The sequence below is a fragment of the Leptodactylus fuscus genome, chromosome 4 (assembly GCF_031893055.1).
Source record: "Leptodactylus fuscus isolate aLepFus1 chromosome 4, aLepFus1.hap2, whole genome shotgun sequence".
Lineage (NCBI taxonomy): Eukaryota > Metazoa > Chordata > Amphibia > Anura > Leptodactylidae > Leptodactylus > Leptodactylus fuscus.
In genome coordinates this window covers 174,168,769-174,194,021 of record NC_134268.1, presented here as the reverse complement: position 1 = coordinate 174,194,021, position 25,253 = coordinate 174,168,769, and the positions used below count along the sequence as shown (strand labels likewise).

The following is a 25,253-nucleotide window of genomic DNA, read 5'->3' as shown; positions in this document are numbered from 1 at the left end:
TGACTAGCCTAGACCGCAGGTTGCCCTGAACTCCACTAGTAGAGTCGTGGTGCCTCTATGACTGGCAGCCGCTCCTGATCACATAGGCCCAACACTAGCTGTGTGGAACTTAAAGAGGACCTTTCATCAGTTGGGGCATATGCGGTTTTATATACCGCTAGAAAGCAGACAGTATGCTGAATTCAGCGCACTGTCGGCTTTCTAGCGGTATATAAAACCGCATGTGTCCCAACTAATGAAAGGTCCTCGTTAAGTATCACTGTGGGAAAAGTGCTCACTGAATTGTTTAAACAGTGCCTGATCTTAAACACATTCAATATAATTCATAAAGAGAAAGCTCAGATTTTTCCATTAGGTTAAAGTCTACAATAAAGTACTCTCACATAGTACTAGATACAAAAAACTATTTGCCATAATTAGTTTATAATAAATGCAATTTCAAAAATAAAAATTACAAAACAACAGAGAGTTACAAAAACAGAAAATGAGAGAGAAGGGAGTAAGATAAAGCAAACAAGTAACCGACAAATGTATTAGATAGAGTAATAGTGGATAATGGGATTAAATTAATGCTAAAGGCAGCAAAATCCATTTAACTATGGTTTAAGTGGTGTTTTTTTTAAAAAAAAATCAACAATTACTAACAAAAAAAACGTTTTAAGAAAGCTGAACCAAACTTTTATTTTTAAAGAATTTCTATCCCATTGTAAAACAAATGTGACAACAAAAATACAATTCTGAAATATAGGAATTGCTCCAAAGACAAACAGCACATATAAAATCAGACAAAAATTTCAGTTAACAAGAATCAATACCTACTCATTCTTCAGCTATGCAGTTTCCTAAAGGGTGTCTGTCACCAGAACGAAACATATCAAGCCAGCCCTGCAGGTAGAGGTCCTTATCATTGCTCCAAGAAGGTAAGCAGTACTGCCCTCCTTGCTCCAAAAAGGTAATTTGCATATTGACAAAAACAGAGATATCTCATCAGGGGAGGCACCGATTGACAAGGGGATTCGTAAGGATAGGTCACCAATGTCAGTTTAATCCATCATCCAGCACCCCCATTGATCAGCTGTTTTCAGGAGCTCATACACAGAGAATGGAGCAGGAAGCAGTGAGCTTCATTCTTTGTGTAGTGGCCAGAACAGGTTACTGCACTTCACACCCCATTCATTTGAATGGGACCTAATGGGACCCATGGTGGGACTATTAAAGGATTATCTTATCTTAAGCTGCTGTGACTTAGTTCTGCTAATACATAGAGAGCAGAGCGGTCTGCTTCCTGCTCCATTCTCTGTGCATCAGCTTCTGTATTCTGCTGTTCATTGGAGTTACCAGATGTCAAACCCTCACTCATTTAATATTGGTGACCTATCTTTAAAATAGGGCATCAGTTTTTAGCCTTAAAGGGGTATCCCATCTCAAGGATCCTATTTATACTGCTAGTTTATGTGGACTTAAGACTTTTCCTAAATACATTGCTTTATCAAAACTGCTTATTCACTTCATGGTTTACTCTGTGTTTCCATAACCACGGGCCTAGTGATGAGCTTATCTCCTTGGTTCACATGTGATGTAGCTGCCTGCTCTCAGGGAGGGGGGGAGGGGCTGAGCTTGTATTTCTGAGCTATTTATGTCTCTGCCACAGACAAGTAACGGAGCTCCTGCTCTCAGATAGGGGAGGTGAGTGCTCCGTTTTTGTATTTCTGAGCTCTTTATCTTCTGCTCTCCCAGTTATCAGTCTGTTTAATTGAATTTGGCTGATAAGGGCTGAGATAGGGAGTCCAGTACCTCTATATGTAAACACAGACCTAAAATGGAGCTTATTGAAATCAAATCCAGCTCTGCTACATCAGCTTCATATTGTGCATCTTCCAGTGATACTGTGCTAATTTATGTATAACCAATCCCTCATTACTGACTGCAAGCATACTGCTATGAAGAGACCTGGCAGAGCAAGTGAAACCCCGCCCACCAATGTACCGAGAAAACTAGGAAGTGAACAGAGCACACAGCATGCAGGTTGCTGAACAAGCCAGTTGGTAATACCCCTTTAACAACCTTTAACTAGGCAAGACTTAAGTAGACATACATGTAACTTGGGTAAAAAAAGTAATACATACATAGAACATTTCTACTGTACAATTACCATATTTTTACACCAAAACTTAAATAACTAGAAATATACTTGAAAAGTCCCTATAGGACTATAAAGAAAATATATGGTAAATCAGATCTAGGTATGGTTGAAACTAAATAGCTGTGTTGTAAAGTATTGCTGAATAAAATAAACCTATTAAACCCTGGTCCCTGCTCTAAAGTTACAAGAAAGGACTAAACATTACCTATGATATTGTGATACTAAAGTTTAATGTGCAGTACAATAAATATGAGAGCTCCCATAGATATTTAGTGATAATGGAAACAGCATAAATCTTTAACAGTGTTTGGTAGAGATCTGTTCCTGAGTCTACTATAAGTGCAAGGGTATTAATGCCATCACCGAAGCTTGCATACAAGTTTATAATGTTTGTACTCAAGGAATATTAAAACACTAAAGGAAATCTCTATGAGTTGGCAATTATCGTGTTATGTGCCTAAGTAAGCTGCGCCACAAATAATTGAAGGGAAGAAAATCACACTACATGGGTGAATTTCCACCTGCATGCACATGTGTTATATCAAATCATCAGAATGTGATATGGTAGTGATCCAAAATTAGAAAAACAAGTCAAATAAGCTTTAAATTATGTCTGAAACACCTGGCGGTTTGGTATGTGACATAAAAATTATTTTTTAAGTAGAAAGGAGGATGTAGATTGGATCATTGAAGTTGACAAGCGTTGTCCTTTCCCACACACGTTTCCGACTGAAGAAGTTCTCCCTCCCGGTGACAGGAATACCCAGTGATTAATGCACAATTTTACCAAATTATTGACGGACGGTAAATTAATTTGTAGCTAATCGTTACTTTACTAACTCAGAATAAGTGGCGTCATAATTAACAAACAAGGGAAGAATCATGGAGGAGAATACTAGAGGTGATTTCAAGTTTAGACTTTTTTAATGTGTTCACCATAAATAGTAATATGGCAATCCCTGGGATTTCTTTAATCACAAAGATAATCTATGATATTAAAGCCCACTCTTTCAATTTACTTTAAAGGAATTGTCCAAGTTGTGTTTATGTTTAATAAAGACAGCAGACGGGTCCATTAACATATAAGACATTACTCACCTCTTCCCAGACTTCCATTTTCTGTGGCAGAAGTTCTGTTCTTCTGTGTACCACTTCCGCGACGGACATCAGAAGCATCATCCTGTTTGTGCCAGGTGACTTCTGCAGCCAATCACAGGCCTCAGTGGTGACCTCTTCACAAAAGCTGTTTGTGAAGAGGTGACTGCTAAGGTCTATGATTGGCTGCATCAGTCACCTGACATAAACAACCTGTGGTCTCTAAACTGAAAACCGTACCTGCCAGCACTGGAAATGTGGCCTGGGGAGAGGAGAGTACAATGTTTTTATGTTAATGGCCCTATTAATTATGAAAAAGGAGTCAGACAACACCTTTAACTTTGTTTCAAGTTAATCCTTTACAACAACTATGTGTCCTGGGCAACTCATTCCTAATTCCTCTGTGTGTAAGACAAACCTATTTTTTCTGAGCATCAGACAACTCATTTCTAATTCCTCTGTGTGTCTGAAAACTAATTTCTAATTCCTGTGTGTGTCTGACAACTCACCTACAACTCCTCTGTGTGTCTGACAACTCAGTCTTAATTCCTATGTGTGTAAAGCTCAAGTTTGGAAGATTAACAGTAACAGCAATGTATAAGCAGACAGCTTTTATAGGCTTCAAAACTTTCATAAAAGTGGATGAACAGATTTTCTCCACTCTGAAGGATTAAAAGGGAGTCTGTCAGCATAATCCTGTATATAAATCCAGCCCCACAGATAGGTAGCTGTAGCCAACTAAAACAAAAAGAAAGCCAGCACTGAGCAACGCCTTGTGCCTTATAATTTTCAATATTAGGGAAGGAAAACAAAATGCCAATTAGCTGCTCATCCTTTAGGGTTGTGAACGGGTCACTGAAGCCATCTCTTGCAATTAAGAAAGGAGTTTCCCAACTCTGAAACGCATTGTGTGTATTGGCTTGATTTTCTATTAAATAAATAACTGTTATACAGATTACTGATATAGTAAGCGCTGATCCATTTCTGCATCCATTGTTGCCCCTGGTAACTTTGGTCCCTGGTCTTATGTATTTCCACAGATAGGTAGGTTAGGGTCGCCTGAGGCAAATGGTGTTTTCGCCTTGTGACATGGTGCCTCCATTGCTGAGATATTGCTGCATATGAGCTCTTTGGAGCAATAAGGCGGATAACACTTACATACCTCGATCAAGGGTGCCAAACCTCCAAAAATAGCTCTCATATTTTGATAAAAAGTGCAATGTCTCAGCAACAGAGACACCTATTCCCAAGGAGAAACATTGTTTAATTTTGGTGACCCTAACCTTTTTGGCTGCAGGGTAGCTGGGTTCATATGAAGGGTTCTAGTGACAGACTCCCTTTAAGGTAAAATCGAAGAACATCTTCTGAGGTCAAAGCAATAAAAAACTATTTCTTTGTTTCTTATTTTGTGCTTAGATACCCAGCTTTTACAGAGGACACTGCTAATACATGCCAACCCTCAATCCCAAATTATACCCTGAAGTATAAGCATATACAGTTAAGTCCAGAAATATTTGGCCAGTGACACAAGTTTTTGGCATTTTAGCTGTTTACCAAAACATATTCAGCATACAGTTATATAAGCAATGCGGGCTTAAAGTGCAGACTTTCAGCTTCATTGAAAGAGTATTCACCTCCCAATTGGAGGAAGGGTTTGGTAATGACAGTTCTGTAATATGTAGATACATCTTTTTCAAGGGACCAAAAACTAATTGGACAATTATATAAATTATCTCAAAAGCTATTTAATGGGCTGTATGGGCTATTTCCTCATTAATCCATCATCAATTAGGCAGGTAAAAAGGTCTGGAGTTGATTCCATGTTGGAAGTTGTTGATGTGAACTCACAACACGTGGTCAAAGGAGCTCTCAATGGAAGTGAAACAAACCATCATTAGGTCGAAAAAAAGAAGAAATGCATCAGAGATGATAGCAGAAATTTTAGGAGTAGCCAAATCAACTGTTTGACACATTCTGGTATTTTTTTCAAAAAAGTGCACTGGAGAACTTGGTAACTCAAAACTGCCTGGACATTCGCAGAAGACCACAGTGGTAGATGATCACACCATCCTTTCCAGGGTGAAGTAAAACCCCTGCATAATGTCCACCCAACTGAACAACACTCCCCAGAAAGTAGGTGTATCAGTATCCAAGACTACCATAAAGCGAAGACCATGAGAGCAACACAGATGGTTCACCACAAGGTGCAAACCATTAATCAGCCTAAAAATAGCCAGGCACTTTCCCCCTCAGCTCGCCTCTGAGTTTGCAATATTATTCATTTTGTTCCATTGCAGCCTCTGTCGTGTCAGTGCATTAGGTATGACAGAAGCAGAAGAATAGGGAAAAATGATTGTCCACGGACATACAGTATATGACACAGTGACAGACAGTCACACGGAAGTCCAGGGGCCGAGCAGAATGATCATATGGAGCCTGAGATGATAGAAGGAATGTTTACAACTATGGTGGTAGAGCGGTAGGTAACAGTAGCTGTACTGCGCATGGGGAGGGGGTTTGGTACCACGCACAGTATTTACTTACAATAAGACAACCACAGCCTGAGAAAAGCGTAGGTACATGGTGGGCCCTAGATTTGGCGCATTTCAGCCACATAAATTCGCTTACGGTTGATTTTGTAGTAACACAGAGCAATTGATGGAGTAGGCTGCACCACAACCAGTCCATGTACCCACTTGTTTTTTTGGAAATGTGCTCCAGCCCTAATCTCTCCTTACCATGTGAAATGAACTGAAGCTGAGCTGGATGCAGGTGCCCTGGATGAACTGAATATTGCACAGGAATACAGCAGCAAGTTGCTACATAAATATGTTACTCTATAAATTACAGAACGGCACAGGTATGCCCTATGTACTCATCTTTCTTATTACTGTACTATTGAACAGATTTGCCTTTCAGGGTTTTCTAAAAGTTGAATGAGAAACCCTTGTATGAACTATAACTTATAGCGCGCGCAAGAGCTTCGTATTCAAGTTTTATAATGTCATGAAAGGAAAATCTGCCCAATAATACAGCAATACAAAAGATAAGAATATGAGGAAAATGATGTTACTCTGTAAATTATAGCATTATATAGTTATGCAGCATAAATGTACTCAATATCCGCATTACTGTATTACTGGTCAGACTTGCCTTTCATGGCTGATAAATGGAAGAGCTAGTGGTAGGCAGATTTAATGGCAGCAACTGCTTTGCTTCCTAATAACCAGTTCATTCAGTAAGGCCGGGGGACACACACAGGCCTATCCTCATGTGATGTACATTCGCAGTGTAGTGGATGGGATTTCAACAAGTCTCATTCAGACATTGAAGAAAAAGAAATAACACAAAATGTCTTGCCTTGCAGGTCTGATCCCACAGCATGTGAATTACTTGTGCAGGGTCGCCCATGGCTTTCAGATTGCCGACCACTGATGGGGTAATGCTTAGCTCATTGACTGCTCCAGCTGCCAAGGCTTAGAGGGAACATTTGTCAGGAGAGCTGCTTTCACCAAAATCGGCAGGTTCAGCCAATAAAAGAATGCTTCCTTTCTTACGGCGGGTTCACTCCTGCACTTGGTCTCCACTTTGTGGGTTTCCGTCTTCTGACGACAGGAGACGGAAACCCGGTGATCAGTGTCCGCCCGTGAGCGTTTGTGTCTGGTGAAAAAAAAATATGGTTTCGCCACGGAGACCACAAAGTCCTGCATGTCCGACTTTGTGTCCTGTTAAAAAAAAAAAAAAAAAAAAAAACTGTTTCACCGCGGAGACCACAAAACACTCACGGGCGGACACTTTGTAAACCCATTCAAATGAATGGGTTTGAAAAGTGACTGCCGGTTTCCGTCTCCTGTCCAGTTTCTTGGGCAGAAGACGGAAACCTGAAAGAGGAGACCGGGGCGCAGATGTGAACCCGGCCTAACCTTTCCTTTTGGCTGGGCAGTCCTGTCCATATCCGGATGTGGGTCATGAAGTCAGCAGCATTTCATGATGTATTATTACACAGAGATAAGGTAACAAAACGTAATATCTATCTAATCTATACATAGCTATGTGTGACTACCTTATTATTTTACCGCCAACTACAGCCATTTATTGGGTTTACTAGCATTTCAAAATATTACATTACAATGAAGACAAGTTTATAGAAATTTATGCCAGAAAGTGGCGTAAAGTATAGCACATATCTACATACCTCGCAACTTTTGAAGAACCGAAAGAGAGACAAAATGTGCGGCGCAAATTTATCCCCGCCCACTTTTGTGTTGACTCCACCCACTCGTTAATTTTTCATGTGCCCGCACACAGTATAATCCTCCTACAGTCACCCGTAAATTATATGTCCCCCCTCTATCTCTCCCCCAGTTTCATATACACCCTTCATCTGCCCCCAGTTTCATGTCCCCCTTCCATCTCTGCCCCCAGATTCATGTCCCCACATCTCTGCCCCCAGATTCATGTCCCCACATCTCTGCCCCCAGTTTCATGTCCCCCCATCTCTGCTCCCAGATTCATGTCCCCCCATCTCTGCCCCCAGATTCATGTCCCCCCTCCATCTCTGCCCCCAGATTCATGTCCCCACATCTCTGCCCCCAGATTCATGTCCCCCCATCTCTGCCCCCAGATTCATGTCCCCCCTCCATCTCTGCCCCCAGATTCATGTCCCCCCTCCATCTCTGCCCCCAGATTCATGTCCCCCCTCCATCTCTGCCCCCAGATTCATGTCCCCCCTCCATCTCTGCCCCCAGATTCATGTCCCCCCTCCATCTCTGCCCCCAGATTCATGTCCCCACATCTCTGCCCAGAGTTTCATGTCCCTCCATCTCTGCCCCCCCAGATTCATGTCCCCCCTCCATCTCTGCCCCCAGATTCATGTCCCCCATCTCTGCCTCCAGATTCATGTCCCCCATCTCTGCCCCCAGATTCATGTCCCCCATCTCTGCCCCCAGATTCATGTCCCCCATCTCTGCCCCCAGATTCATGTCCCCCATCTCTGCCCCCAGATTCATGTCCCCCCATCTCTGCCCCCAGATTCATGTCCCCCCATCTCTGCCCCCAGATTCATGTCCCCCATCTCTGCCCCCAGATTCATGTCCCCCCTCCATCTCTGCCCCCAGATTCATGTCCCCCCTCCATCTCTGCCCCCAGATTCATGTCCTCTCCATCTCTGCCCCAGATTCATGTCCTCTCCATCTCTGCCCCCAGATTCATGTCCCCCATCTCTGCCCCCAGATTCATGTCCCCCATCTCTGCCCCCAGATTCATGTCCCCATATCTCTGCCCCCAGTGTCATGCCGTCCTCTCCATCTCTGCCCCCAGTGTCATGCCATCCTTTCCTTCATCTGCCCCCAGATTCACGTTCCACCTCCACATTAAACTTACCTTCTCCTCCACTCCCTCGCCGCTCTCTGCGCGCCTCTCTCGCTGACACATGCGGCTGAAGGAAGGAGCTGACACAGGTCAGCTCCTCGCTTCAGCCGCATATGTGTCAGCGAGAGAGACACGCAGCGCCGAAGCGAGGAGCTGACCTGTGTCAGCTCCTTGCTTCAGCCGCATATGTGTTCAACTCAGATCTGCGTCCTCTGGACGCAGATCTGAGTTGAAATCGGGACATACCTCCCTCCAACCGGGACCGCGGGACATGTCACCCAAATCGTGACTGTCCCGTGGAAATCGGGACGGTTGGGAGGTATGTATCTATGCTAGCTCAAAACCAGAACTACACAGTAGACACATCTGGAAAAAGTTTAGTGGCCATGCCAAATTACTGCATCTTTGCTCCCATTCACATGACATCTATCGACCCCACTGATCTCATACGGATGCCAATACTGAGGATCGGTTTAATATCAAACAGCTTAAAAATCCTCTTTTATGAGCCATAGTATATTTGGCGCACCTTACTCCCATCCACTTCAGATAAAACAGTGTAGGAAACACAGTCCTAATAAATCCCGCACTGTATTTTTATTAAATTTACACAGTTGTCCTTATACTTTCTATAACCAAACACTTTCTATTTTTTACGGTTAAGAGCCCTCCAAACTCTTGAATGTTAAAACAGGGTTAACACGAGAGAGTGCTGGGTAGAGCGAGTAAAACAGCAATGCACTAAAGATCTAATTCCATCCTCTAAACAATGTTATTTTACGGTCTTCCGTTATATTATAGTTTATAGAGTTGGTACAAATGCAATACAGATGGATTTGATCTATTGTAATTAAGTCCTTTTTTTCCTGACAAGGATATTTCTGCCGGCACAGCTAAGGAAATCTTTGTAATCTCATTGACATTTAAAAATATTAGGTATCCCCGGAATGATAGAAAGGGACAAGAGAAACCCATTCTTTTTGAGACAGCTGGCTGCGGTTTAATTATTACTCTGTCCTATTAATCTTGTTTTGCATCTGTTACACCTGCACCATGAAATGTTCATAGTGCTGAGTTTTATCACTAGCGATAATATAATAATTCATATTTTACCAGTCTTCCATGGCCATTATTCTCGGCAAAGAAACAAAAAGAGGCCATCAAATGCTTCCCCTACCAAGCAACAAAGAATAACATAAATAATCTCCTAATGACAAAAGCATTAACTGCCATAAGCAAATGTTCCTCGAGATTCTCACCTGACCTGTTAAATTGGTGCCGAGTGCAAAGTAATGGAGGCAATAGCAGGTTTGTCGTTGTTTATCTAACTGCAGCATCTGATTATCTTAATTTCCGATAAATACAGGTTGTATCAGCTGAAATAACCAGACTGACAATGCCTGTGAGGGCTCGCTTTCCTTCCTACAAAGTAGATCAACATGTGACTGTCAAAACAATCAGCTCTAGCCGAATACCCAAGTGGCACTTATACACCAGGGCCGGTTTCTTCTTATCCACTCCTCGATCAATCTTGTTTTTTTAATACTTGTTTTTATTAAATGTTACTAAATTTGCAAACAGTAAAGAATAAACACCCCCTTTCCAAATGGGAGAGAAAAGAGGGGCTAGGAAAGAAGGGGGTGCAGGACAGAGAACAGTCTTGTCTTTCCATCTCAACACTGTCCTCCATATTACGCTTTGTAAGGGTAACCTCTGTTCATTTTTTTGGTCTTTTTAATATCAATTAAGGCATAACACAAAAGAACAGTCAAAAACACCCAGGTGTCAATATACACAGGCCATAACAGATCTACGTCTCTGAAGCAAATAGAAACAGATCTGCTCTTCTAAGGCTCTATTCACACAAGCAGAATTCATGGTTGAGTACTGGCCATGATCCATGAAAGAGTACAGCATGGTATGCTTTCTCATGGATTGGAAACACAGCTTCAAATGTTTTGATGGACCCAATTTCTTCCATTGAAAGTAAATGGATCAGTGACAAAAGCAGATGCCACATGGGATGCCAACTTGGCCATGTAAAACAAGGTCATGACTTGGCCATGTAAAACAAGGTCATGACCTGGCCATGTAAAACAAGGTCATGACCTGGCCATGTAAAACAAGGTCATGACCTGGCCATGTAAAACAAGGTCATGACCTGGCCATGTAAAACAAGGTCAAGACCTGGCATGGACATGTGAATATAGATTAACTATGTTCATCAGATAGAAAAAAAAATCACAGAGGTACCGTATATGGTTTTAAAATGTGTGTATAGTATTATAGCAGTGAGTTTTTCAAGCAATACCTGTAGTCTTCAATATGTCAGTTACCAGGTGTCCTCATCTCTTAGCCTACATTCACTGCCAATATATACATAGCCACATTACATAGGTACTGTACAAGGCTATACTGTATGTAGATCCAGCACTTTAAACAGCTGGACAGTTTTGGTCAGACTCAAAAGCATGACAAAGTTCTCCATATTAAACAACTGTGTATAAAGTATAATACTGAGTATACGGTAATGGCAGTAATACATGATACAAACTTTAGTCAATAGAATCCAGGATATGTGCCCTTATGTAAGGGCTCGTTCACATCTGCGCCCGGTCTCCGTTCTGCAGGTTTCCGTTTCCTGCACAAAACAGAGGCAGGAGACGGAAACCTGCAGGACTCTCTCACCCATTCATTTGAATGGGTGAGAAAGCTGTCCAGCCGTGAGCCGTCTATCCGGGGTTTTTAATCCAGACATAGAGTCGGACATGCAGTACTCTGTGTCTGGATTAAAAAAACGGTTTCACGGCGGAGAGCATAAAATGCTCACCGGCGCTCACGGTCGGACCCGGTCTGTGGTTTCTGTCTTCTTGCATGCAGAAGACGGAAACCACAGAACGGAGTGTCAAACGCAGGTGTGAACCTAGAGTCAGACGTCTACATTACATACAGTAAATCTAAAGGCTAATTATACCTATTGTGTATGCTATTATAGGGAGTCTGAACATCCTGATCCCAGTGCAGGGTAGAGGGAACACCCGGATGGTCCAGAATAGATACACCCTATGATGGGTTGGGAAAAGGGGTATCTGGGTCTATATTTGATTCAAAAACTATAATTTATTGAGTGGACTTGTTATCTTGAACACAGCATATCCATCTCGACATCTTGAGCTGGTTCAGACCCCAAGGCTATTCCGGAAATTAACAGTCCTAATAGCTATACCCAGTCCATATATACTGTGGTGTTCCCAACAGAAATCAAGTAGCATGGGGGTGTAGTCATCTCTATACCCTATTCATGCATTAATTGTTAGAGGAGAACAGGACTGAGGGAGCTTCTCCATTTGGGCCATTTCTTCTTTTTTTTCTGGAAGTGGACAGAGTTTTTATCCCTTAATCTACCAAAAGGTGTCATTTTGTTTTATATGCACCAACACTGTTGCTTACAATAGTCAATGCTTAGAGTCTATTGGACGTCCTATCCTTTAAAGATATTACTAAAAGTTATATTTTAGTTTTTCATTTCTTTAGCTACTATTCGAATTTATGATTATGATAATTAGGAATGGAACTTTACCCACAGACTTTACCCCTCTGTGATTTAGATTGTTCTAGTGCAGTTGGAAAATTTTTTTAATTCCCATGAGCAATAAGTTCTGTTAGATTTGGTGTCTCATATGCTAATTATTCTCTCTACTGCGGATGGTGACATGGGGGTGTGATTCTAAATTCTGACATTGTCCATTTCTAATTGACCAATGTTCATCCAACAAACAAAACGGTACTTACTGCTGAGGAGTGGTGGGGGTTAGACAAAAAATTCCATGTGTACCAGAAACAATGGAGTGATGCCTACTATAGAATGCAAAGAACTGGAGCTGCTAGAGGTGGTAAAAGGTCATCTTTAAAGGCAATTTAATTAGGGGTTACTAATTATCTAATTAATGAAAAGCCAATAACAGTAGCACTGCAAGTTATCAGATGTGACGATCTTCTGTTCATGGATTTACTTCACTACTATAGGGCCATGGAATCGGTAGGCCAAACCACTGACTCGGATTTGTATTTTTTCACATCCTGACTCTGACTCCTTCATAAATGGCTGACAGTCACGGTTATGCGGATCCAGAGGAGCTCCTCTAACTCATTAAAAATTTAGTGATTAATTTCTTATAAAACTATATATATATATATATATATATATATATATATATATATATTTATTTTTTTTAAGCTACAGTTGGGATCAGCAATGGCCTTCTCCTCTGTCTCATACATGCCTAACAATATGTATGGTCTATATTATTGAAAGCGTTCTCCGGCCTTTCTAAATAGCTGTAACCCATACACAATGCCTTTAACCCATACACCTTACCTTCAGAAAATTCCTGTGACGGTCTCCATTACTCCCAGACAAGTCTCTATGGATGAAAATGTCACTGTAGCCTACAGAGGCAATGCTGACTAGAGAACAAGGACCAATTTATGAAGGCAAGTATACTGTAAGGATTTTCCAAATTTGCCCTCATTTTTGAAAAAATCTTCCTTTTTTGTATGTGTCTGGTAAGAAAAGAGAAAACCCCCAAAACCAACTGATCCTACAATACTGGAGGCAAATGAACGAGAGGAACCTGCCAAGTCTTATGTACTATTATCATCGCTCTACACCTTTCTATCAGCAAAACACCTCTCTATTAATGAGCAGTTGCACAGAATGTGGGCAGACTCGATACTACTATCTTCTTGTTTTTCACTTCCATACTAATGGCTTTGGCAGCAAGCAGTTAATTTATTAATTAACCTCGCTATTCGTTGGGAAAGAAAGCAGTAAAACAATGCCGTCCTGGAAGTGCGATTGCCGTACTCCTAGGTCCCTGTTTGCACAACGTGTGGCAGAGGAAAGGAGTCTATGCTGTTTCTAATTATTCCAATTATCATGGCACACTATGAAAACTTGATTAATAACACTGAAGATATTGTTGTGGCAATTAGCCATATGGTGGTGGGACTTTATTCTGTCACGATTTAGCCATTAGCATCTACTTATGTTTGTCAGAACAGTGCATCCGTGACAAGCTGAAGTTCCGCTCACCTTGCAGAGTCCCCAGTGAGCGACACTAGAGAACGCTCTATTCCTACGAGCCCCTTTGCCTGAGTAAATTTTTCATGTAGCATCCGGTCTGATTGGGGACAAATGTCAAGTAGCGTATGTGATTACCCATCAAACTAGTGTTCTCAAAAAAGTACTAGGTAAACTGTCTGTCAACGTAAACTATTTTCAGCATCAACAAGAAGCTGGCTGTGCAGATTGTTACGTAGGAAGGTCCTAATAAGGATCGCGCTACCCAAGGATCAAATCCTCACATGGCTAACACATGTTTGATGTCAGATGTGCCACATATTGCATTTAGATTGACCTCTTTGGGGGATCACAGAACAATGAGATGCTGAAGTGGGGAGCTCCATAATCATCACATACAATGTTAGGTCTCCAAACAATGATCCCACCAAATGTTCTAAGATTTGTCATCGCACAGACAGACTAACAAGTCAGATTTTGTACAAAAACTACAGTCTATTATTTAAAAAGTGTTATTTGAGTGGCAAGATCTTTATAACTCTCATAAATACAGTAACAATACAGAATATATATTAGCCAGTATAACAACTATTGAAATTGAATATACACAATCTCCTTGTAACCACTTTAGTATTTGGTCCATTTACCTTACTGAATTGCGAGAACCATAACTTTTTTATTTCAGGCTGGCATTGCTATATTCTTATCGTTTTTAAGTATCATTTTGGTACACAAAATGTTGCCCTTAATTTCTATGAATATTACAGTTTTAGAAAAAATGGGCAGGAATTTAATTCCACCATATTGTAGTTTTCTGTATTCACTATAAAATATTACTCCGCTGATGTTCAGGGGAAAAGGGAACAAACACCTTCTTCCTTGTGATGCCATGATTGATATTAATTGCAGGACCACAAGGGTTAAACGCCACCTCTGGTCCTGGCCATTGCTGGAGCTGACGGCTGCCTATCAGTGCCAGCTTCTGCTTACGTACCTGCAGTTGCAGTGATGAAGTGGTGCACAAACATGGATTTAAGAGATACTGTGAAACCTCTTAGAGAAAACCACCAAAAATTGCATTAAAAAGTGGTCTTCTAGGGAGACGGTCTTCTCAAAGATGATGTTTAACATGGAAAACTGAAAATCTGTCACAGAAAATATGGTGTGGGTAAGGTGGTCTTCTGGGGAGGTTTCACTGTATATGCACATTTTAGGTCATAAACAGCTACCAGTTTAATATATAGCTAAAAGGGATTATGTCACCACAAAATGACCTATTTCCAAGCAAGAATCACAACGTTGGCATTTTCCATGTCATTGTGATTTGGCCTCAGCAGTCCGCAGCAGCTGCTGACGTCATTCAGAAGATCAAACGAGTACCAAACAGAACATTGGGAGACCACCAGACCCCATGAAAGAGTCCAAGAGAGGTGAGGAAAACTATTAAGTTTACTGACGTTTGCTGGGCCTTTCCTTATTATGCTCTGTGGTGTAATAGTAAACAGCTAGGAGAACCTTCAAATAAATCAGTGAAACGGGGCAACATGGTGGCTCAGTGGTTAGCACTGCAACCTTGCAGAGCTGGAGTCCTGGGTTCTAATCCCACCAGGAACAACATCTGCAAGGAGTTTGTATGGGTTTCCTTCCATTCTACAAAAACATACTGATAAGAAAAAAAAAAAAGAAAAAGTACACTGTGATCCCTATATGGGGCTCACAATCTACATAAAAAAAAAATAAAATAATTAAAATAAATAATAATAATAATCGGTAAAACAAATGAGCGGCTCGCCCATCTCTAGAGCAGATAGGCTCTTAAATTACCTACTGCGACTAGTGGATTTTATGTCTTCTATGTGTAACTAAATTTTCATGAAAAGTGAAATATGTGCAAGGTCTTGGTGGGCAGCTTGTTCTAGGACTGTAGAAGCCTTCATACATGGTATCTTATCAGTTTTTTGCTACTAATAAGAAGATAAAACACAAAGGGAAAAAAAAATCTATGAGCACAGTCAGTAAAGCTGCTTGCCATCTTTGAATAATATCCCAGCTGTAATGACACAAGTAGCCAGAAGTAGATACACGTGCATAGGAGACTTTGCTTATGTTGTTAGGTGTGAGATTTGCAGAATCCTCAGTCTTTTGCACACAGCAACAGTGTGAAGACATATCTGTGGAGGCTGTGAAAAGAATCAACCCCTTCCCTCTCCATTCACTGTATGATGACAGAAAAGGACTGGCCTCTACACTCACTTAGCTAAGCAAGATGGAGTTAAGGACGGACTTCCTTGGTGATAAACTAAACATCACAGATAACTCACAGGGGAACATAACAGACAAGCCAACAGTGTGCTGTATTCATCGGCTTTAGGCTTATCAGCTTTCTAGTATATATAAAACCGCATATTCATGAAGACGTGAAAGGTCCTCTTTACAGTGAATCACATGCTCTATGAAATGAGATTAAGTTGTCTGAAAAGTTAGTGAATATTTCCACATTTCATTCGGCATCCAAACAAATTATTATATTAGAGAGTGGTGGACATACATGTAGCTGGTTATTGCAGTCCATTCAGTGAATTTAACAGGGTTCAAAGATTATAAAAAATATTCTGTTATTTGCCCCGTCCCCAAGAACAGCATTACTCTCTAGACCATTAGATGTATCTGGTATTGCTGCTTATACTCATACCTGAATGAGCTGCAGTACCATACACAGCCTATGGACAAGGGTGGCACTATCACTGAGAACTTATGCATGGGCATTTGTTTGAAATAGTCCTATAAAATTAGTTAAAATGCCTGTAATAGACATAATTCCAGCTTTCTAGCAATCCACTTGAATTTGTTCTATAAAGCCCCAGGGCTTGCACCACAAGTATAGTGAGTCCAAATACTCTAGTATTCTCCTTTGCTTTAATGGTTTAGTGCTGCTTTTATACGTTAAGTACTACTTCTATTATGTTCAAACACATTTAGACCCAATAAGCAGACAGGGAGAAGTCGACATATAACATTACAGACATTAAAGCAGATCACACTTTTTTCCCCCCATCTAAAATAGACAGTATCAGGCAGCCCCAGACACTATGTAAATCACACCTAATGAGCTCATTAACCTCCCTCCTTATTATCCATATTTAACTCATTCTAGTCTTTTATGGAGTGAATCATTAAAGCTGTTAATATGCAGGCAAGAGCGACACCTTGACTAGTTAAGCAGACAAGATACACAAGACTCCTTCTATTTGCCCTACAGTATCCCTTGCAAGATATAAGACAGCAATTAATTAAAGTCTATTTAGCCCTCGTGTAGCCTGTATAGGAAGGAAGTCACAAGTGAATAAGTAATATCTCAGGGCGCACAATATGCTAACAATAATGTACACGGTATATATCTGAGATATGTGATTGGGCCATTTACTATGCGGTACCCACAGGCTTTTATTGTGCAGGTGTATGGCAAAGGATTTTGGCAGAATGAAAGATGTAGGTTGCCATACTTTTATTGAGCAACGTAAAACTACAACAAAACCCAACACCATCTCCTTATTGTCTAGTCAAATACATGCAGGGTGTAACTGGAAGCTCCTGGGCCCCAGTGCAAAATCTGTTGTGGGGCCCTTTCCTACCATTATACCATTAGAGTATTGGTATATATTATGTGACAGAGGGACCCTTTGGGCCCCTGAGACTCCAGGGTCTGGTAGCAACTGCTACCGCTACACCCCTAAATATATGTGTAAGGAGGCAGAATACTCCCACATCACCAAGTACATGCATGTTTTAAGAAACACAGGAGCTGCCCAAGACTCCAGTCTCCTGTGCCATGATTACAAACAATTCCACACCATAGTCATCGCTATATAGCCCCCAAAAAGTATATAAATGTTATATTTGTATTTCTATATTTATCTCCATAATTAGAACAACCTGCACAATAATAAGATTTTTTTTCATTATTTAAAGTAAAAAAAAAAAAAAATGTATATGCAATAAGGGGTTATCCAGTTTCCAAAAATTATCTGGAAATACATCCACAGCAATGCTAAATACTAACTGTTCCCTTGTACGTCCTTTGCTTGGCTTTACTTTCTGCCCTTTGTATCACTGTTATTTTCATGTAGTGAAACTGTGGACAAACTACATTTCCTATGATTCACCTGCCTGCTCTCACTCTCTGTGTACCCCACCCTTCTCAACTTTCCCCTGCAATGAAATCACAGGTAATAAATAGAGATGAGCGAGTAGTGTTCGATCGAGTAGGTGTTCGATCAAATACTACGGTATTCGAAATACTCGTACACGATCGAACACTACTAGCTGTCGAAGTTTAAGGTGCGATGCAGAACCAGCGTTGATTGGCAGAATGCTATACATTCTGCCAATCAACGCTGGTTCTTCTCTTACCTTTAGAAGTCTTCTCCGTGCAGCGACCCCGCGGCGTCTTCCGGCTGGAATTCACTCTGCCTAGGCAGAGCCGACTGCGCATGCACGGGCATGCCCTCGCATGCGCAGTCGGCTCTGCTCAGGCGTCGGGCCGGGCAGAGCCGACTGCGCATGTCCGTGCATGACTGCGCATGCGCAGTCGGCTCTGCCTAGGCCCCGATGCCTAGGCAGAGTGAATTCCAGCCGGAAGACGACGCGGGGACGCTGCGCCGAGAGAAGACTTCAAGGAGAATCCAGCCCGACCGTCCCTTGTGGACTTGGTAAGTATAATTTTATCGAATTGTGTGTACCCCTGAAACAAGCATTTCCCCCCATAGACTATAATGGGGTTCAAAATCCGTTCGAACAGTGTGCGGCTGTTCGAATCGGATTTCGAACCTCGGACATTTTAGTGTTCGCTCATCTCTAGTAATAAATCATTCCCATATCCAAGGTCACATGCTGCAGTGTTGTTTCATTTGCAACTTCACAACCCCCCACCCCTGTGAGCAGCAAACACATCCAGCTATGAATTCCTGTCAGTTTCTAGGGTCTGGTACTTGTAAGACACTCCATGATTTCCTTATTGTGGACAGGTTATTAGACAGTGAAACTACATGTATGAAATGATAACCTGGCCATAATAAGGAAATCAGGAACTAAGGAAATTAGTAAGTGACAAACCACAGAAAATTTCTACATTCATTGTTGTATCCTTTAGCAACCTAACAAGAGTGTTATCAATAAGGTGGTTAGTGAAAATCTATACGGCTAAGATCCCATGTAATGGGCTGCAGAAAAAAAAAAAAGATCGATTCTTGGAAAACTGTGGCAGAAACACATTGAGGTTTTTCCTGCAGCACTTTTCATAGAAAGTCCACAGAGTTTTCCTCTGCGAATGTTCTTCTTCAATTATACCTGTAGGAAAACCGCCGGCGTTTCCATAGGTATAATTGACATGCTGAGATTTCGAAAAATGCAACAGTTTTTGAAGTTGCAGTTTTAGGCCGGGGCTCTGGCCTAAAAGCCTTAGGGCGGATTCATACCTGTGCCTGGTCTCCACTTTCAGGTTTCCGTCTTCTGCCTGAGAAACTGGACAGGAGACAGAAACCTGCAATCCCTTTTCAAACCTATTCATTTGAATGGGTTTGCAAAGTGTCTGCCAGTGAGCGTCTTCTGGTCTCCGCAAAGAAACAGTTTTTTTAACCGGACACAAAGTCGGACATGCAGGACTTTGTGTCCAGTTAAAAACAAAACAAAACGGTTTCGCCGCTCACGGGCGGACACTGACTGCCGAGTTTCCGTCTCCTGTCGGCAGAAGACGGACACCTACAAAGCGGAGACCGAGCACAGGTGCGAACCTGCCCTTGATTAAATGTGCAAATTTTTTTTATAATTGAATTGCTTACAAGATTAACTTTTATGTTCATAGGAAAATCCCTTTAAGTCTGAGTTGCTTACACTGCCCCCTAGTTGGAATGATCTTGTAATTGCAGAATTCTAGCACAGGAATACACTCTAGTAAGAAACAAGCGTAGATTCTCACTGTTAGGATACAGATACTGCATAGCATTGAAACTTTGAAGTCCGAGCTCATCACGGACTGCGGATGAAATGATGCCACCTATAAAATATAATATATAAGCCTCTTTTCCCATGATTATGGAGGTCATGCTCTTCACTTGTCTTTCTATGGACTCACATAATTATCAATCTAACAGCTTCTACCATGTCACTTATAATGTAAAATTATTGATCATAAAAAGGGTTAGAGAGAAGATTACGGCTTGGCTTCCTTTTCCCATTTCTTGGTTATTTTGTGTCTTCAGCTTTTGAGGCATAAGGTCAGATGTGAGTGAATTTGTGCTATCTGCAGCTAATGATTTCCAGTTTCTTTACAATCATGTACTAATGTGGCTGTGTAATGGCCTATTGATGAAGAGACAGATGTACCACTAGTCATTCCCCACACATTTGCATTAACAAATCATCACTTAATTGAAGCTAATCTAACAAGTTTATGCTACTTAAATAAAGTTCCTTTCCATAAAAGATGCCACAGTGAAACGCTACAGAATACTGAAAAACTTACAACTACACTTCTCATCCTCCTCCTTAATGGCGGAGAACTATTTTACTATTTATTCTGTCTAAACAGCAAAAAGGATGAAAATCAGGAACATAAAAAGGAAGAGAAAATCCATCTGACTGTTTTCTGGCATGTCCGAGTCTTCTGTAAGGAGCAGATACAGTATTTGTGTTCCTCACAATACTGATATTTAGAGGTGTAACTTTAGAACACAATGAAAAATCTCTAATTTTTTAGAGGGAGAAGTCTCTCTGACCTCCATAGGTTCCAGAGTCCAAGTATAACAACAATATTGAAGATATATTTCAGTATGTCAAGACGTTATATGAAAAGTGCAAATACTGCCCATATCAGAAGTTTTGCATTTTCCCTAAAGGGACTCTATTACTTGGATATACCCCCAAAATATAGTATCTTAAAGATAGTGGTTACTATAACATGCCTCAGCATACACTAGCAGCTCCTGCCAAATGGGCCTGCTAAGTGATGACTAAAGAAAGGTCTAAGTAGAATGAGTGCTACATGCAGTCTTAATGCACAAAGCAAAGTCCATAAACACATAGGGGAGTCTATAGAAGAAACTGACTGGCCCATACAGAGCCTTGACCACCACCCAACTAACCTCCTTTGGGATGGATTAGAAAAGAAATTGTGAGCCAGGCTCCCCTGTTCAAAATCAGCCCCACAAACACTTTTCTGGATGAATGGTCAAATATTCCCAACACTTCAAAATGTTGTAGAAAACTTTTCCAAAAGAGTGGAGCTGTTTTAGCTGCAAATCAGGGACCAAATCCATGTTAAAGAGATTGCTGGAGACCCCAGTGATCGGACATGTATCCCCTGCCCTGTGAATAGGGAACAAGTGCATATAACAGGACAATTTAAGTGGGGGACAGAAGTCTCCGCTGTTAATATTCCGACTCTTAGTCTACTCTATGGACACACAACTGAACTAAAGTGGAGTCTGTGACATCATAAATAGCCTGAACAGCAGCAACACAGGCTGGGGAATGAGACGTCTGGCCCCCTGCTCTGCAAGACTTATAATCAGGGTGCCCCAGGGGATTATCATCTATAGGGTAGGCAATTTTATACTATAAACTATATACTATAGTTTTGTATCCCCACATAACCCCTTTAGACTTCACTCCCAGTTTAATCCCAAGGCCAAATCTGTAGTAACAAAGTGGGTCCACATCTTGTTCAGAAGGTGCCCAATACCCAGGTTGTATGTGCCCACACCACTGCTGCAAAAACTGCATCTTCATATAACAGAGTAAGGCTACTCTATTCTAAATTGTGGATTTCTGAACAGAAGAAAATATATAATTTCTCTTTATTTAGTTATGATTTATTTTTTTATTATTTTTTTTTCTTAATACAACCCTATATAGTAAAAGAGAACGTACAGTAAATGCTCTTAAGACACAGGTGAACTGCGGCAACCATACAACAAAAGCCTGTGGATTTATTAGCTCTTAGACGCTCAATCTCATCAGTGTTATGACCTTAATTGGGAATCTCAAGGGATGGCTAAAGAACCCGAGGTGAGGAATGTGGGTTATTAACACATTTATATCTGCAAATTAATGTTGTTCAGACTTCTTAGGAATAGCATATTTAATTATGTGAAGGGCTCTTATTATAGTGCGAGATTACTCTGTGTGTGTATTTTCAATTGACAAAAATCTGAATCCCATTTCCAGGGACACTTTACTGCTGGGCAGGTGCATGTATACTTGAAACACGTGGCGAACCCTTGACATAGTAAAACCTAATCACAACACACAAGGGCACGATAAGAACATTTCTTCTACTCCAAAGGCAGATTTTTTTATTTTAAGGTTGTGTTCTAACACTGAGGCTGCCATATGCGGACATAACCCTATTTGTACACAGTGGCCAATAATCACATCATTATGCAAATAATATATATGTTTTACCTGCTTTATCATACAGATGGGGTTAGAGGACATAGGACAACTTTACTTTTTATTTTAGGCACTGACCATCCAATACATCTGTAACTGTATTCATTTATTTGGGGATAGGGATATAGAACAATGACTTTATAAAATGGTTTAAAGGATATAACTTCTGTTAAACAGATGTGGAAATAGGTTTATATACTCATATGTTCTGGGACATAAACACTATACACAAGTGTTAGTGCATGTAGTCTCCCAAAAAGGAAAATAGTCTCTAATTCAACTAATATGTGCTTATGCCAACTTGATCTTTCTGGAAACTGAAAGTTACTTTTTTATCCTAAAATTACATTTTTGTGCTGATAAAATAATGCATCGACGTGTTAGCCACGAGGTGCCTCTCACATACCTCCCAACTTTCGAACAATAGAAAGAGGGACAAAATGTGCAGCGCACATATAGCGTCGAAGCAAGTTTAGCTCCACCCTCTTTTATGTTGTCTCCACCCATTCTCATTCATTTTCCATGTGCCCTGACACAGTTTATGGATTTATCAAATCTAACTTGTAAAACATTTTTTTGCAGACTCACTCACAGGACAGAAGTTTTACACTTAAAGATATACTCCAGTAAAAAAAATATTTTTTCCCCCCTATTTGAAAATGAGCCTGTTTGTAATATAGTGTTATCGAACAACTTATATGCTCCTCTCTGGAGCACAAACCTCTCTGCACCTCTTATGTGCAGGGTTTCTTGTATGAACAAGTCAAATTACAATACACAACTATTAAAGTTCTGATCTGACTCCCACAGACCTGCACTGTTACTCTGTTTCCTGTATATACAGAAGTTCACAGTGTCCAGAGGGAAGATCAGTTTTTCAGAGGAGACAATACATAGTAACATTACACTATAGAAGTTACTGAAGTGCTTCTTTACAGATTTTTCAAACATTGTGCCGCATTTGATAAATTTGGCCCATGCCAATGCAGACTCCAACAAAAATGACTCTTCATGATAAATCTCACCTACAGCTTATGCTGGGGGATTCCTCTTTACCCTTGGCCTCTGATGGAACATGTAGTGCAGCTCCATATTAGGAACCCTAAGGCCTCCATTTAATAATTCCATAATTCATCATAAGCAATTATAAAGATACCATCACCTGCACTTACAATCTACATCTTAATTGTAGTTTCTCGTAATATACAGTAAGCCTGTCCTAAATAATTGGTATCTGCATGAATATCTTGTGCTCTGACAAGTGAGTACAGCACGTATTATTTTCCATCACAATAAGACATAATATAAAAAACCCTAATATATATTTTCTTTTGAAATCCATCAAAACGTCCATTTCTTTTCCCCATCTCCCCCTTTCTAAATGACAATACAGAATGTTCTATAGTAGTTTTTTTTCTAGATTTATGTTGCTAAATCCTCTTCTGTTCCCACAGCAATTTGACGCCGCGGTATCTGATTACCTTTCCTCCTCGTCTTCTACGCAGGTACATTTTTATTTTTCGCTACTGTTTTTTATTCTGTAAAGTGCTGTAGGCTTCCAGGATAGCTCATAAATCACATTGTAACAGAGAACAAAAGATAAATAACCAGGTTTAATTTCGCCTAACGAATAGTTTATAAGCAATACAATGCTAAACAATAGGAGCTTGAGCATATCCTGCCCGCATGTTCTTCATGATCTTTTTATATGCTAACTCGCAACGCTAATTATGGATCTCGCAAGTCAACTTCTGTTTTCCACGACTATGAGTTGTATGTAAAACATGCTTTCTCGTTGAAACAATTACCATTAATCAAAACAGGGAGTTAATACCACTCAAGTCCAACCTACCGCTGTGCCCGGCAATACATCAAACTGTCTGTTGTCAAACACACTAAACAAACTTTAACAGCCTGTTTTCACTAGAAATAACAGGGAAAGTGCTTGCCATGTAATTTTTGTATTCAAATTGCTATTCCAGTAATTCATTTTGTTGTAGGATTTAACTGTACGTACTCAATCATAGTCCAAAGCAGACAGATCCATATTTGGCTGAAGCTTTGGAAATTGCTCGTACTGATAAATGAACTCTTTCAAACAACTGGTTTCCCTGTAACTTTTAGATGAATTAGCAATGTGTTCAGATGAGAAACAGAAACGTTACTTGATGCTGTATTTAGGACTTGAGAGTGTGAGAGAAGGAAGTTGTATAGGGGAATGGAAATATAGACAAAAGCTACACAACGGATTAATTATTAATTCTGGTTACACTGATTTCAAAGTCATTCATATACGCACTGACCCAAATGTTACACAGCAACTATATGAATGGCTGACCCTGTAATGTAAAGACAGGCGGAGTCCCTCACCTGTTAGAGGAAGATCCGTTCATATGCTCAGTTAGGCTAAGGCTCAATGTAGCGCGCTGAAGCCAAAAACCACTGTGGAAAAGACTGTGGTAGAAACACATTGCATTTCTCGGAAAAAGCCAGTGTTTTTGTTTGTTTAACGGACATGCTTCGATTTCCAAAAACGCAACAGTTTTGAAAGTAGCAGCATTTCTGCTGCAGATTTTCAGATAATCAGAATCCCATCCACTTTGAAGGGACTGTAAAATGCAACAATTTTTGCTGCAGAGTCCCCTTTGCGGCCAAATCGCGGTGTTTATGCTATGTAGGGCCCCAGCTTTAGGCTGAGAACATACGACCAGACATACGACCAGACCATCAGGCAAATTCCACGGCATGTATTCCTGAGAGTAGGTTTATACTGTGCATTTTTGCTCAAAAACATATACAAAAATGCATGTGCTATTAGAGAAAAATCACATGCATTTTTGAAAATACATTTGCTTCTTTTCAAAAAAGCATGTGGTTTGTCTATAAAAATCTCTCTATGTCTAAGTTTTTGAGCAAAAAACACACTGAATAAACACACCCTGAAGGCTGCAGCAGCAAAACTCAGCCAAAGGCTACGGCCCTACATTGCAGGAAGGAAGTATTTCTTATTGCAGATTTTGCTGCAGTTTTTTGTGCCAAAGTCAGGAGCCTATTTAAAAGGGGTTGTCTGGGATAACTGGAAATCCCTACACTAATCTAAACACCCTCCCCCTC

General features: G+C 40.7%; 1 protein-coding gene across 2 annotated transcripts in view; it reads right to left on the bottom strand.

Moving 5' to 3' along the window:
• Positions 1-25,253, bottom strand: part of TBC1D5 (TBC1 domain family member 5) — a 438,516-nt gene that overhangs the window by 120,863 nt on the left and 292,400 nt on the right. The gene's annotated exons all lie outside the window — the stretch shown is intronic.